General features: G+C 36.3%; 1 long non-coding RNA gene across 1 annotated transcript; it reads right to left on the bottom strand.

The window, feature by feature from the left end:
* Positions 1-642: 642 nt before the first annotated feature.
* On the bottom strand, positions 643-13,190 carry LOC135156154 (uncharacterized). Its single transcript, XR_010295304.1, has 3 exons — positions 12,940-13,190; positions 6,120-6,278; positions 643-3,221 (listed from the first exon to the last, which is right to left on the bottom strand). It is a non-coding gene; the product is annotated as an uncharacterized LOC135156154 (long non-coding RNA).
* Positions 13,191-16,384: the final 3,194 nt, after the last annotated feature.

Genomic DNA, 16,384 nt, shown 5'->3' on the forward strand with positions numbered 1-16,384 from the left:
CTAGCATACAGCTGGTGGAACTTGTCCTTGACCATTATACGCAGTATCATTCAGGCTATGATGACAGATGCGGTAAATATACTGCTCACGCAGAAGCCAACATCTTGGCTTGAACTCTGCCTACTTATCGGGGAACTTTGGGACTATTTCAAGAATGCCCGCAATTTTGTTTTCAAATGAAAATGAATAACAAGCGATCTCCCTCGAAATATTGAATAGGTGTATATCTACACACGCATCCATCGTGTGGGCACCGTTTTGAATTTGGATGCTAATTTATAGAATCGAACTTTTTAATTGACTATCGATCTATGAAGGACTATATCGAATTTGTGGGAAACAATACATTCAGTTAGAGTTTTTCAAACATGGATCAATTTATCTATAATAAAGATTTAAACCCATTGCTGTTTAAATTTTGTAAGTTTCTTAAGATCCACTTTTATTTATTTCAGGTTGGGCATGCATTGTTAAAATAAACTAAAGTTATTACTTGCTTGTACCTCAAGGTTCCATTTTGACCCCTTTTATTTATTCCATGGGCAATGGAAACACATTTCTGAGTCACACTCTCTTTCATGCTTCTTGAAAATGACAACAACGACTATGTGGTTGAATAAAAAATAGTTACTCAGTAACCCTGAAACGGCAAGTCCACTCCATCAAAAGTGGATTTTAATAGAGCAAAATCAAACAAAACTGCATAAAGTTTCATCAAAATATAATTTTAAAAATTACATTTTAAAGTTAAAATATTTTAACAGAACAGTGAAGTGCACAGCACAGATGATATGCGAATGAGAGAGTTGATGTCACACACTCAATATTTCTTTACCTACTTCAATATGTGAAATATGTTATTATTTAATTTCTGCGGATCAACATAAGGAAGCATTCTCATTGAATCACTCAATATGTTTCAGCAATTATGTCAATTTCACAAATTCAAGGAGAAATCAAACCTTGTTTCACAAATAGTGAAGTTCAGTAAAATGAGATTAAACCCGATTAAGGAACCCAGATTGATTTTCAATGATCTTTCGTAAGATCTTTCTTAAAATCGTTCTTCAAATCAATTATAAAATCGACTGTACGACCAGCTTCGTGGTCTGAACTACTTACTGGAACAGTACTATACGCATTGTGCGATAAAGTTTGGATCACTGACAAGCTATACCAATCCGTTGACAACTTCCCTCCAGCTTTACACCAGGGGCGGATCCGGGATTTGATAAATGAAGGAGTCCCTATAACAATTCTTTTGCTTTTGTTTTAGATAACTGCCTTCATTTATATACATTTGTGTTTGTCGTCGTGTTTTTTTTGTGTGTGTATATATCAAACGCTTAGTGGTCAACTCTTCATCTTCATCCTGTGAACAGGATCCTAAATCGAAATTGTGAACGCTTTTGGGCCATTTGGGAAAAGCGCGTTATAAATCGTTATAAACATTGGGTATTAGTATAAGGGGGGGGGGCACAGAAAGTCGATCGATATTCATTTGCTTAAACAAGCAAGAAAAAAAGATATACGCTATTTCTTTAAAGTATACATCCAAAGAAAATTCACGAAAGTGATGATTATAGACAAATTATATACGAATGGAAAGGTCTTGTCTTGTTATACACAAATATGTCACTAAAAAGTCTTATTGATGTCGTGGAAATGCAAGAAATGAAATTATTAGAGACCCTTCTCAGCCCCCCAGCCGCCCCCAGACAGACAGTCACGCGATCAAAAACAGTCGAGAATAGTGACGTCACATGATCGACTCACTCTGTGCAAGCCAGCAGTACGCTGATAGCTGATTCACGTTCCTGGTCTCTATTTTTCTTCGAATTTACCGTTTTCTTCATGTATTGTGATATCCAAATTCTGTTTTCGACAACTTCAGACTATAAGGGAACCAGAACTGTGTTATTTTGCCCGTTTTTTATTGAATTGTGAACTGGAAAGATCGCTTTTGTCCACTCGACAGTCTTCGTTGTGTTGCTCGTCTAGGCCTACTAACTATTGAAAAACTCCAAGCTGCACGGTCCCATTCACTTGCTCCCGATGCATGTTGCAGGCTACGCTGTTTGATCCAGTCAAAAGTCAAGGTAAGCATGTTTGGAAACTGTACTTGTTCTGACGATGCATTCAGGTCAGATGACAGATACAGATCTGATATAAGTTTAGAATCATGCATTTTGGCATAACTACTATTAAAATTAAAAAGTTTTTATTTTAGAAATAATGTTTTTGCACAATTCCAGCAGATTTTTTCTTCAGATTTCTAAAACTGGTCAGGACTCAGGCAGGCGATTAAATTATTTAGGAGCACTGGTATGGACCATGGCTGAAAATCTGCTGTTTCAGAGGAATGTTTAAGTTTTTATTATACACAGAATTATATCACCATGATGCCGATGTCATGAAGCCAGACAAATTTTCAGCAGTGATTACCCTGATTCCTGGCCAAAATCACTCACACGTATTGCGAGGTTAGTATTAGTATACTAACCTCGCACCACGAACCGCGTTTGGCAGTGGATTTCTAACTAGTGGGTCGCGCGTGCTGGGATCTCACTTCTTGGGTCCACGACTTCTATGGCTTGAATTTTCTGTGCGCGGTGGCATGTAATGAACCCTTGGGTGGGCCAAAATTAGAGTCTGGTGTTTCTTTCTGATTAGAGTGTTGCTGCATATATGTATGCGTAATGCCTTCAACAATGAAGATAAATGCAATCTTTGTAATGACACAGAGACTCAGAGAGCACCGTACCTCAAGTGATGTTCGTGTAGTCTCCACTTCACTACTGCTACAGCCTACACTACGCTACACACCTACCCGGGTAGGTGTGGCGTACATGTACGGTAGTGTAGCGGTAGTGAAGTGGAGTGGGGCCTACACAAACATCACTTGAGGTAGAGCACCAGTGTTCTGAGTGGAACTTTTCAGGTGTCTAAACCTACTATCATTTGTTGTTGACCGGGAATTACATGCCACCGCACGTCATCAATCATCACGATAATTAAATTCATACTTTGATTTGATTATTTAAACTATTTCTTTTTTTCTCTCTTCTACACACAGATCTGCAGACTTGCTGACTCTGGTGACTTCTGGTCTCTGCTTGCTACCTCAATCTGGGAGATTCCATCATGTCCTTTTACTATGATTTGGATATAGCCATTTTTTTCTTCACTCTTTCCAGGACCTACGGTTTGCAAGTTGTGGACTGATAATGATACAAAAGAAAAATTTTCTTTATCAATCTTGGAAACAATTTTGAGCACAGTTTTGGAGAGAACTAAGAAATTTGACTTGGACAGGAATACAGCTTGTCAAAAATAATAACACACAATTTAAACGAAAGAACAAGTTTAATGTTACTAGGGCATTTTGCGAGAAATGTGATACTCAATCACACGTCCCAAATCAAGGGTAAGTCATTTGATTAAACATGTAGTTGAATTGCGATTGCAACTCGACCTTATTACGCTTGAATTTGAATTTAAGACTTACGCTTGATTTGCAATTGAACATAAGTTTCTTGCAGTGCCCCGTAATTATGTTTTGTTATCAGATATTTAACGTGCTGATTTTTCTCGAAAGGTATAATATATTTGTCCTTTTTAACGGTATTTGAATATGGGTACGCCTTTTATTTGTTTTCCACAATATTTATTGCATGTATGAACAGAAGTGAAATATTTATTGTGAAGCACTGTGAATGTTGTGTGCTGTTGTGTGATGGTTCATCATTTTTGTTATAAGACTAAAAGCCTGGTGGATGTGAGGAAGTGGCCTGGATGAAAGAAAAGTGAACATGTGTCCAATTACTGATTTGCATATTCTAAGACAATTTTGTTTCTGGATAAATTTTGCTATGCATTCCCTACATTAAGAGTAAAGGAGAAGTCCACGCAATCAAAAATTCATTTGAATTTAAAGGAAAATAACAAGATATTGCAGGAAATTTCATAAAAACTTTGATTCAAATTTATATAATTACTATTTTAACAGTTCCGTAAATATACCCTATTGTGATCAGATGAAGAGTTTCCTATCGTCAAATCTGCAAAGAATAAAAAACAAAATGCCACAAAAAATAGAAACGAATGTGATGTGAGTGACAACTCTAATTTGCATATCATTGTTTTGTGTATATGACTGTTTTGAGTAAAAACAACAAGGGAAATTACTCTATTCAAATAATTTTTAGATGATGTGGACTTGACTTTTAACTCTACCCCTCCCATCCCAAATAAGAGTAGAAATAATCTAATCAAGAACTTGAAAATCAAAAGCAGCAATTAAGAAGCAAGATTTGATAAATACAGGTCTGAATAGAATTTCACAAGAAAATAAAAAGAGAAAAAAAGATGGGTAGGGACGCGGAAGGAATTAAAAAAAAAATACCCAGAAAAAAAATCCGAGTTTCGAACCAGTGTCCTCGCACATGACAAAACAATGGCCCACGCATTTGGCCACAGACCATCGCCCAATAGAAAGGGCATTTTTAAGATATATGAAAGAAAGTCCGCTCGCCGCTGTTTCCTAATAATGCTTCGGCAATTCAACTGCAATTTCAGTCATTTCGCGATGGATATTGCCGTGTTTTTTTTGTGGTTCCTGACTTTGCTACTTAATGAAATTTCATAATTTTTGTTCAGTCATAAAGAAGAATGTCTATGCTTTATATTGATTATAACATTAATGTGTCGCAAGTGTGATTTCTACGTGAAAATATGCTTTGTTTATTCACATATATTTCTTGAAAAAAAAAATTCTAAGCTAAATATCGGTTACCAAAATACGTTAAATGTGCACTTTTTTTCACTGTTCAGTAAATTCAAACTTTTATCTATATAACAAGACCAATCTTAAGAGGAATAAACAATTCTAAGAGCAAAAAACGCTGATTGGAAAGATCGTCTCCAATGGGCTGCTGTCAGCTCAGCTGCTCACTGCTCATTGTGTGACGTCACTCAGCTGGAGCTCGCAAGAGGACCGGTGGAAGGCAGAAATATGGCATGAAAATAAATCATTTTTGAGAGCTGATTTCTGCAATCTCTGATCACTATTTTGAAAAGTGAAGTTATATATCTGATTAGTAATACTTCCCCTTTACAATGATGACCACATAAAGTCATTATAAAATACTTTTGATTCTTCGGATGTATACTTTAAGGCTTTAGTCACACTGGTTAAATGAACTGCAGACCGATAAAACATTTTTATGGTATCACCAATATAATTATGACAGATCATCTGTCAATTTTGGAGCCGGTTTCGTTGGTGGGACTGTACAATGAAAACCTAGTTTGTATTTTACAAAAGTTTAAATGAACGAAAATTAAAGAAACAAATCCCAACGCTTAGCAATAAACTCCAAGCTTTTATCAGGAAATAGGGGATACATAAGTTTAAAAATAAAGCAATTTCTCATGAAAGATTGGTTTAACCTAATGATAAAACTTTACAAATATTTTACACAGGGGGTACCGGCCCCTCCCCCTTCCACCACCCGCGCTCTGCACCCGAGCTATACTACCCCACTCATCGTCAACATGCCTCTCATCATATGGTTGTAGTTAAAGCAAAATTCGTTGCCATCTGAATATAGACTACACAAATATAGAACAGCAACGGAGCAAGGTGAAGGATGAAAACATATTTGGTTAGGACGCGCGAATGGGGAAGATGAGAAAGCAAAGAATATGACGAAAAGTCGCCATTGAGGAGAAAACAACGACATGGCTTTGAATATTATATCATTGTTAAATAAGATTCAGTGAAAATGCGAGGAAATATGACCAAGACAGTAATTTGCCCCCCGATAGCAAACTTTGAAAGCAAAAACAAAAAATGTATTTCTTCTAAAACAATTCTTATAACAAACCGTGTTATAAAACTGTATATATTAATGAAATACCATTTTGTCAGGTTTCACTCATTACCTAATTAAGGCTCGTTGTAATAACATTTTTAGTACCCTTAATCTATGATCCACGCAAAAAAAAAGCAATCACCATATTATGTTCGTCATGTAATTTATAAATATGTATTATTACACGAAACATATGAATGTTAAAGAAAGCAAATCAAAATCAAATCAAATTGAAATTCTCACCTGTTTTTCAACTTCCTTCATCACCCTCTGAATATCACCCGGGAGCGTATCTCGATCTGGTATTGGAAAGCGACTGATCGGCTTCGAATCCGGGGAAGGGGATTCGTGGAGCTTGGAGGAGGTCCCCTGGAAACGGTTCAAGCACCGTAATAAGGACTCCTATAATTATGCGAAAGGAATGAACAACAAACAATTTAGCGACACGTGTATAAGCACAGTAAAAAAAAAATAGCACGCTGTTTAAGCCTGTCACTCTAACAACAAGTTGTTTAAACTTTTTTGTCATTGTTTAAACATTTTAAACAAATTGTTTAAAAGTTTAAACAAGTTGTGTAAAAAGTTTAAACAGAAGTTGTTAGAGTGACGGGCTTAAACAACGTGCTTAAAATGTTTTTACAGTGTATATGACTTACACTCTAGGAGAGGTTGGGTAAGAAATTACCCAGTGTTGAGTAATATAGAGTAACATAAAACCTGCTCAAGATTCAAAATTCAAGAAGTTTATTTCATTCCAATCATAGATATAGGTAATTACAAATACATATCAAATATAAGTACAAATCAATTGCAGATCAATGATTAAGAATTGTACAATTTTAACATACTAGTATATGATTACAAAAGCTTGTACAAAATAATATCAAACGTGTGAAAATGCGTAGTTCCATTATAAGAAGCACTGTTTGTAGAACGTAGCAAATTAAATAATGATTATGTAATACACTTATTGAAGAAATCTGAGAATTCATTCACATATAAACGACATAATAAATATGGGAGAATGAAATCTGGTAAAATAAAATTAGAAGAATAAAATAGAATGATAAGTATTGGCCTACGTACCATTAATATACTGTAGCGCAAGTCAGACTAGTCAACCAGAAAGATATATGTTTCTTCCTCAAGTTAGGTAAACCCTTTTTCAGAGTGTTCAATATAGTACTGCCATAATTTTGACCTATATTTGATCCAAATGATTATCATCATATAGCTTACTTCTATGAATATCATATCGAACAATTTACATAATGATGCTGTATAATTATAAATAGCATTATTTTAAAGCATTTCTACATGGTGAAATGGGGGGGGGGGGGGTGGCAGGGTCATAAGTAACAAAAATGTCAAGGTGCTCCAAATTTGTCATACCCATCATAAAAGAGATCAGTGCCCCGTCTTACAAAGAATTGCGATTGATCCGATCAACCACAAGTATGGAGAGCCAGCAACACCAGCATCCAAAATGCATGTTTGTGCAAAATATTTTCTAGATGTGCTGTATATTCATACATTCATCACTTACTTGAAAATTAAGTGTGCCTCTCTTTCTTTATAAATAACACTGTGCACATTTCTTGCAGAAAAATATGTCCTTTATGGATTTCGATATAATTGAGGTTGATCGGATCAATCGTAGTTCTTTGTAAGACAGTGTCCAGACACGTTATAGGCTGCCGTAAGCTACTATATACCATTGATTATTTTGTGTAACTATTTATTTCATTCTAGATCTATCTAATCATTAATTTCAACCATACTCATTTTCCAAATGAGTTTTAATTTACGTTCTGTGAGGAAAACTAAAAAGGCTTTCTTTACTTGCTGTACCCATTTACAATATATAATTCAATAAACTTTGCTATCAATGGTAATAGAACTAGACTAAAGTTAAATGTACACATGCATGCAGATGTACCCAATGATGTGGGGGCGTCATGGTCTAGTGGTTACGACGTGGGTTCGAAAACCAGCCATTTTCATGGCGTGTTTTCTTCAGCAAGAAATTTACCCACATTGTGCTGCACTCGACCCAGGTGAGGTGAATGGGTATATGATTTATTCCTTGAATGCTTTAGCGCCTATATGGCGGCTCAGCTACAGCCGGGGTAATAATATTATGATACCAAGTCAAGCGCAGTAGAGTATATATGCAATATTTTTATTATCGTAGCTGCGCTATATAAATGGACCATTATTATTATTATTAGGGTAATTCCATAAAATGAAATTTTCTGTCTCTGATTTCTTGTTCTTTTGACAGTCTGTAATGTTCTCAATGGACCATGACTTGGTCAGTTTATGAAGTAAAGTAAGACTTGAGAAAATTGGGGGTCGGACGTACAAAAAGGTTGATTATTTTATGGAATTGCCCATTATTATATATCCAAAATAGTCATGACACAGAATACTTTGTTTGGAACAATTATATTCATGGAACTCGAGATGTCACTTGCTGACTAGGCCCTCAATCTGGAAGCAGTAAACTTTACTAGCAATGGTAATAAAACTAGACTTAAGTTAAATGTACACGGACATACCCAGTAATATATTATCCAAAAAAGTAATGACACAGAATATTGTGTTTGGAACAATCATATTCATGGAATTCGAGATGGCACGGAGTGGCAGAGCCCTCAATCTTGAATCAGCCCGTATAGTCGGCTCAGGGGAGGCAAAAAGTACATTAGCCATATTTTCAGAGACAATGGTAATAATATTTCTATCTCACTAAAAAGTTAGAATAGAAAGAAAGACCTTCAGATTCAGGCCCACAAGGTATTTCGTTATTGTGCCTTATTAGAACGTGATGCTCCGAGTTCGGAACTATGCACTTGACACAAATGACAAGGTAACAACCTCAAAAACTTCACTGAGCTGTGGCAAATACAGAGTGGAGGAATTCGTTTGGAAATAAGATGCATTGGTATGATAATAAAAAAAAAACCTGCACCGGTAGCAAACAAATAAATAATAATCCACACCAAATTGAAGTATGAACAATACGGTACGTTTTGAAGGACGTTTCTTTTTATTTCTTTCTCATTCATCATTTTGCACCCGGGGGGACAACAACAAAATATCGCAAAAGCGAACGAGTTAAGTAACAATGCCGGTTCATTTGCCAGTTCTGTCGCATGCACTCACCAATTCATCAAACCATTCTCGAGTAATATTTCAAAGATTAGGCATCGGGCTTGGGTTCTATAGAATGGAAATGTTATTTCATCATGCCGAGGGATAATGGTCCTTTGATAACAATACACGAGCAGTCACGAATATTCCAAACTGAAGTGAAGATAGACATTTTCCCATAGAAGCTGCTAATGTATTCTTAATCCGGTATCTCGTCCTTATATGTTTGTCAAATGATGCGATACCATGAACTAGACTTCTGGGAGCGTTTCTCACTGTGGATTTGTTATAAGCTATCGAAATCCAGTCATTTGATTGGCTGAGCGCGCATTTGCCAGGGAAATGTCCCTGTCCTGAAAAGCTCCCAAAGGTGTGACCTTCATCCACAATGTTCGTCAAACACAGTTTTAATTGCCCACCAAAAGGATGATAACATGCGATGAACTTTTCTTCGAGATTTGGAAAGTACATGCAAACTCAAAATTGAATCAAAATTCGCCCGTCATCTTACTTCATTATTTCACATCTTTGTTCTTTTTTGAAAAGCGCTATTCATTGAGTTCACACTCAAATGCATGCGGTAAAATTTGCTCCTTATACAATTAACGACCTGTTGACAAGATATTAGTTGGCATTAAATGTCTTCAGCTAGAATTGAACCTCCAAGAAATAACATATCAGTGCATGGCGCCTAAACAATCTGATCAGATTCGAGGCGTAAATAAATTTTCATTAAGTTCAAATTTCAAGTTTGGTTTATTTCATTTCTCAACAACATGGCAAATAATTACACATTTATAAAAAGATAACCATACAAATCAATACAAATAAATATACATCGGAAGCAATATGACAAGAGAAATAGGTGATTATGATATACAACAGTGTGATAATCATATTAATAAATAACGATATATACAAAGAAGAAAAAAATAACTGTAGAACATTCTAAATAAAACAATTTGCAAGGCTACTTTTACATATCTTTTTTTTTCAATAAAATAAAAGTTGAGGAAATTGAAGGATCAATTAAAAGCAGGGCTTATTGAGTGTGGATCCATCACATATATATTTTGTTAACGGCGGTTTGCCCCTTTATGCAACCCTTCATCTGATTAAAACCATTACGTGGCGCCACTATACACCTCTGCGATAAGCTGCCCACTGACAGTACTCGAACTTGATTGAATTTTAATGGAATTAAACAATCATTCACGATAAAAGAAAATCGTGCGTAATTTATGGAAATAAATGCCTTCGTTCAAAAAATTCAATGTCGGAGTAATCTTATCCTCATAAGATTGTTCACAAACTTAGTCCATTAGCTTTTGTTTTTAATATCATATTCCTGATAAGAAAATTACCAAAATGGATACGGTAGGTATATACATAAATCAATTTTTATTTTACATTGCTTCCTTTTACTATGCTACAAAATATATTCATTGAAAAATTGACCTAGCGTTTGAGAGATTTTTGGGGTTCCATATCCCGGTCATAAAGATGTTTACAATATTATTTACGCAGGTTTAAACGAACGACTAGAATATGTTTTGGGGTATATAGTAAATAAAATTTTCGATCATCTTAACTCTAATCAGCCAAAGTGATATGATCTGTAGCTTAATATACTTGAATGCAAAATTTATTATTTCTTTTTTGATGGGACTTATATGAAATTTTGTCATATTTGTTGAGACATCAGGGAAAATTTGTGTCCATCTCATTTAGCAGGATTAAAAGCGGAGAGGGGGTAAGTGAGGAAGCGAAGCGACCGAGCTGTCGTTAGAACGGGTTTACTGGTTTCATATTTAAAATTTAAGGTGGAATTTGCCAGAGTCCCTTAAAAAATATACCAGATGCGTGCGGCGGTCATGTTGTCTTTCAAATTTCAAATTCATTTATTTCACATCTCTAAAAAAAAAAAAATACAAGATACAATACATCGAGATCAATAAAAAAAATTTTCATAGTAATATTTTTAAATGACAAATTAACAAAAATAACAAAATACATAGGGTAATGAATGCGATGTGAGAGAATAGCAAAAGCCAAATAGACCTATCTAGGCTACTCTCTCATTAACATTCATTACTGATAAAAAAACATAATATAACATAATAATTTGGCTCATTTAGCCGTAAACCTTAAACCTTGAACACTCAAACACTAAACCATTCAGTGGAATAATGTTTGCTCTGAAGAAAATGTTTCAAATCCGGCCATCTTCCAGAATCCAGATGATCATCAAATAATTGAATTTCATGATGAATCCTGAAAACATATCTCACTTCACTCACTATGATATACGTTTCTTTACAAATTCCCAGAATGAACTTCCAGGACAGCATATGAATTTTACTGGTCCCATATTATTTGGAATAGTTTCCCAAGCCAAATCCGTTCATGTCCCGAAGTACAATTATTCAAACACGAGCTTAAAAACTATTCATTTTAATTCTATGGAAGATCCAGTTTATACATGTACATTGTAAGCACTTCAAGTGTAAAAAAGAAATATTAATTGATGAACTTTAAAAAGCGCTTTGGGCATATTTAAATGAAAAAAGGCGCTATGTAAGATACTAAAATGTATTAATGTTTTACGTATGTAACTGACATTGGGCTCGTCATCGAAAGGGTTATACTGTGAACATCCATTCACGATTGTTACCAGTTTTCACAGCTCCTCACCGGGAAACCTCCAAAAGAGTGTTATAATTGTTTTTGTTATTTGCTGACAGCCGAAAAGGCAGTGTTAAGGCATGGTCGACTTAGAATAGTAACTGTGTCAAGTCGCGGGCAACCTTGGTATAACTGGGACAGGGCTGTATTAGTCGTTGTATTCGGAGAATAGACTAGGATAAGCTCGAATGATTTTAGATATACATTATACCGAGCTGGACCTTAATTCATTACAACCTTGTGACAAACTCTAAATCGATGCTATTTATCATAACCAATGGCGGATCCGGGGAGGGGGGGGGGGGCACAGCCTTGAGAGCCATAATCAAAATGTGTAATGTAAATATACCGTTTTTACCCAAATGTTTTTTTTTTCTTAAAAAAAAAATAATTTTTGCTTGTCAATTTTCATCGGGAAAAATTAATGTGCCCCTCCCTTTTAGAAATTCCTGGATCCGCCCCTTTTCATAATATGAACAGAATTCAATAGATTCAAAAAACCAATTACTAATGATAAATATTAATTCTCGCATGCAGGGACTCCCATGACATTATTCATTTTCAATAAAGAGTCATATATCCTGGTCTTATATCCAATGAAGCCGTGAGAACAAGTTTATAGCCTACATCCTTGTAAAATATAAGAAATCGTTGCCAAGAAAGAGGGAAGAGATAAGGCTGTTTGAAGGGTGGGTGGGGTACATGTAGTCACGACGATGATTTTATGATAACATTATTATAATCCGCATTTATAAATTTACAGATACACCATTACCACATATTACATTGAAACACTTTAAACATGTTAATCACATGCGTAGTATTCTTTTCCCGCAACTATAAGTCTCTGTTCTCTATATGTTGCAGTCATATCAGTTAACCTCACTTCCAATTACCGATCAACAGGATCAGCGATTATTTGAATAACGCAGCAGTGATCGGTTTGAAATCGTTTACATTTGTGTGACTGCCACCATGGAGATGATGATGCACCTACAGCTAAGATGATACACTACAATCATAAATCAAAACAAAAGTTTGAAGTCATATATTCTTTTTCGATTGGATGCTTTATCGATTAGTTCTAATAAATTCGGAACTCATCATTTGACAGAAAGGTCTTTATATCGAAACAAAATGAAGAAACAAATATGAATTTGTGGTTTGTATGTCTTACGACTTAAAATAAAATGAAACGAATAGGGGGATATATATTCCTTACCTGGCTTGTGGCGTGCGTAGGGGGAGAGAGTGCCTGCCTAAGGAGTCCAATACTAAGAGCTGGTCGTGAGCGAGAGACCATTTTACAAGCGGATAACGCCATCGCTGTTCTCGGTCTAAAACTTTGGAGATGGAAACGATGAATGTCTGTTTCACAGATAACAAGCTGGTATGTCGTCGAATTCAAGAAAACATATTCTTGATTTTCCCGCTAGTAGGTAGACGTCAGCTCGGCTAACATTTCAAAACTACGCCGCATTGCCCGCTGACCTGGGTTTTAATATTTGAGCAGGAGTACGCGGTGAATGGAGCGCCATACGGTCCATCGCACTTTGATCTGTCGTGATGAAGTCAACACAGATATTTTGCTCATCATCAAATTGCGTTTGCTGGTATCATATTGGTTGCCTTGCTCGTCGATGCTCGACTCAAAGGATTTAATATATGCTGTATAAAGAGCCGAGTTGGCTCTCTAGGAGGCGGGGGGGGGGGGGGGGGGGTGAGGGTCCCATGCGCACTTTTGTGGTGTCTGAAAATTCTATCTTGGATAAGTGCCCCCTTCTATTACTGTTAAGTGCACACTTTTCTTCTTATACACTGCATAAACTCCGGTGTTGATTTAACATCAGCCCGGATTCTATATATGTCCACACCAGAGAAGTATTAAAACAATTAACACCAGTTTGGAATCAAACCGATGCTGTTTTAATACTAATTGGCGTTGTATAAACACCTATCTGGTGTTAGACCAAAACGAAACTGGTGTTGTTTAACCCTTCTCTGGTGTAGACATATATAGATTCCGGGCTGGTGTTAAATCAACACCGGAGTTTTTGCAGTGTAGTGATCCTTTCTCTATTTTTAATTCTGTAAAGTAATCGATTGAACATAATAGCACTCTGTTTGAAAATACCATATTTTCGTCTGATCAATGCCCATCAGTGGCCAGTTTAATCGTAATTGGCCTATAGTGCTATCTGAGGTACCCAAAATTCTATATGAGAAAAGTGTTATCTTTTCTTGTCGATTATCGCCATATAATTATCTTCCTATTGTTTTTTTTTTCTCTATTTCACATTCTGAAAAGTTGCCGATTGAACCTAACAATTGATCAGTGTTCGTGTTGTACGAATAAATTGTCTATTAGAGCCTATTCATTTCATTTCAAATACAATTCATTTCAATTCAAGTAAAACATTTATTTTCTCCCACTAATTGACATTCTTTTTATATGTATTATATAAAGTACAAAAATAAATGAATATGGATACAGTATTGAAAAAATTATGCTTCTTTTGTGTCAAATCATCGAAATTGCGTGTTTTCTTTGTCTGCACTGTATATTCAAATTATAAAGTGGTCAATGTAAGATATTTAATGTTATCTTCACTTAAACTCGACATTACTTTACCTTTTGATAAGTTTCTTTTTAATTTGAGATAAGGCTATTTCAATGCACGATAAGTCCACATCTCCGTCTGATGCTGATTTTGCACTCTAACGACATCCCCCCCCCCCCCCGTTTAGAGTGACAGATTGTTTGGTTTGATTTTATTTACTGTATAAAAATCACAACAAAATACATTGTACATTATATAAGATTTAATATACATAAACACTTAAAAAGATACGGATGGATCATAGAGCCGTTGATAAATGGCTCTGTTCTTCCTCGAGGTCCAATTGCAGTGGTATAAACTATAATCAATAAAGTCAGAGTATTATTCTGTCATGTTTTAACCCCTTCGGGAAAGCTCATCTCATCCTTTTTTATCAAAAAACACGGGGGGGGGGGTGGTGCCACTCCTGAACAGCGCTCTATAATACTACTCTAACAGATGTTTTACCCCATTCCTTAATTCTATCTTTTTTAAACTTCATTCTTCCCTTTCCAAACATATTTTTGCCTAAATTCAATTTTGGGAAGGGTGGGTAACACTTCCATTTTGTACGGCTCTGTAAAAAATAGAGACAAAATGTGAAGGAAATTATGGGCCCAGCCATGGGTGAGAAAAGAGGAGGATAAGGACAGACGAGGATCGGGGGGGGGGGGAGGGGTGAGCGCACATCGTTTTTCCCTCTATCGCTGCCCTCGTTTTGCTAGGAAAAAGTGTGGACAGAAAATTTTCTCACTGGGTGGTGATAAGTTTTTTTTTTTAAATGCAAGACCAGTATTTGTATATTGCTTGATTTTTCATTATTTGCAAAAATGCCCCCCCCCCCAATCTGGTCAATGCTGAATCTGCCCCTCGATAGGGATTCATAGTTTTAAAGGGGCAATAACGGCCTATCATCAGCTTATCAAATGGGGAATCATCGCAGATATTAGGGCAGGGGCGGCGGAGCGAAGTTGAAAGTGGGGGGGGGGGGCACAGGGAAAAAAGGCACTTTCTTTCGAAAAGGGCACTATCTTAAAACAAAGAAAAATGACTTATCTACAGTGGTGCAATGAGCTAACAATTTCTGGGGGGGGGGGGCTAGATATGTCGTATCACGTCAAATTGTTATAAGCTGCGAGAAAGCGAAGCGAGCGAGCCAAAATTTTGACATTTTTCAGACGAAAATCCAATTTTGTGATAGATTTCGACATAATATAAAAGAAAATAATATCATATTTTATCCTTCTCCCTTTCATTTTCTTTCCTTTTCCCTTTTTTTCTTGGTCGTTAAAAAAGAATTGGGGGAAGAGCCCCCCAATCTGTATGCCACTGCTTATCTACCCCACTCACATGAGTCATGAACGAGGCACGAATGATTATTCTTACAAGCTTTTTCCTTCATAAGTAGTAACATCTAAATATGAGAATAATGTTTACTTGTTTCAAATGGCGTTCGTTAACACATAAAGCGGGTCCTTCTCACAGGTGCATGAAAGGGGCACACGTGAGGGGCACTTTTCTCGGGTAAAAAGGGGCACAGATTCGAGAAAGGGCATTTATAAGAAGGCAAAGGGGCACTTGCTAACGGCATAAAACAGGTATGAAATGGGTACAGAACACGTTCGAGAGGGGCACTTTTCTTGGGTAAAAATTAAGGGGCACTGATTCGAGAAAAGGCACTTACAAGAAGGCAAGGGGACAATTGCTCATATATAAAACGGACCCTTCTCAGATGGGGGGCACAGAACACGTTCGTGAGGGGGGGGGGCACTGATTCGAGAAGGGCACTTACAAGGCAAGTGGCACTTGTTCACACATAAAACGGGCACTTCTAAGGTGAAAGGGGCACAGAACACATTCGTGAGAGGCACTTTTCTTGAGAAAAAGGGGCACTGATTCGAGAAACGACATTTATAAGAAGGCAAGGGCACTTGCTCATACATAAAACGGGTCCTTCTTAGGTGAAAGGAATATATATAGAACACGCTCGTGAGGGCGCATATTTTGTTAAAGATTGGCACTGATACGAGAAATGGCACTTACTAACACATAAAACGGGTCATTTTC

This window comes from Lytechinus pictus, chromosome 12 (genome assembly GCF_037042905.1).
Source record: "Lytechinus pictus isolate F3 Inbred chromosome 12, Lp3.0, whole genome shotgun sequence".
NCBI lineage: Eukaryota > Metazoa > Echinodermata > Echinoidea > Temnopleuroida > Toxopneustidae > Lytechinus > Lytechinus pictus.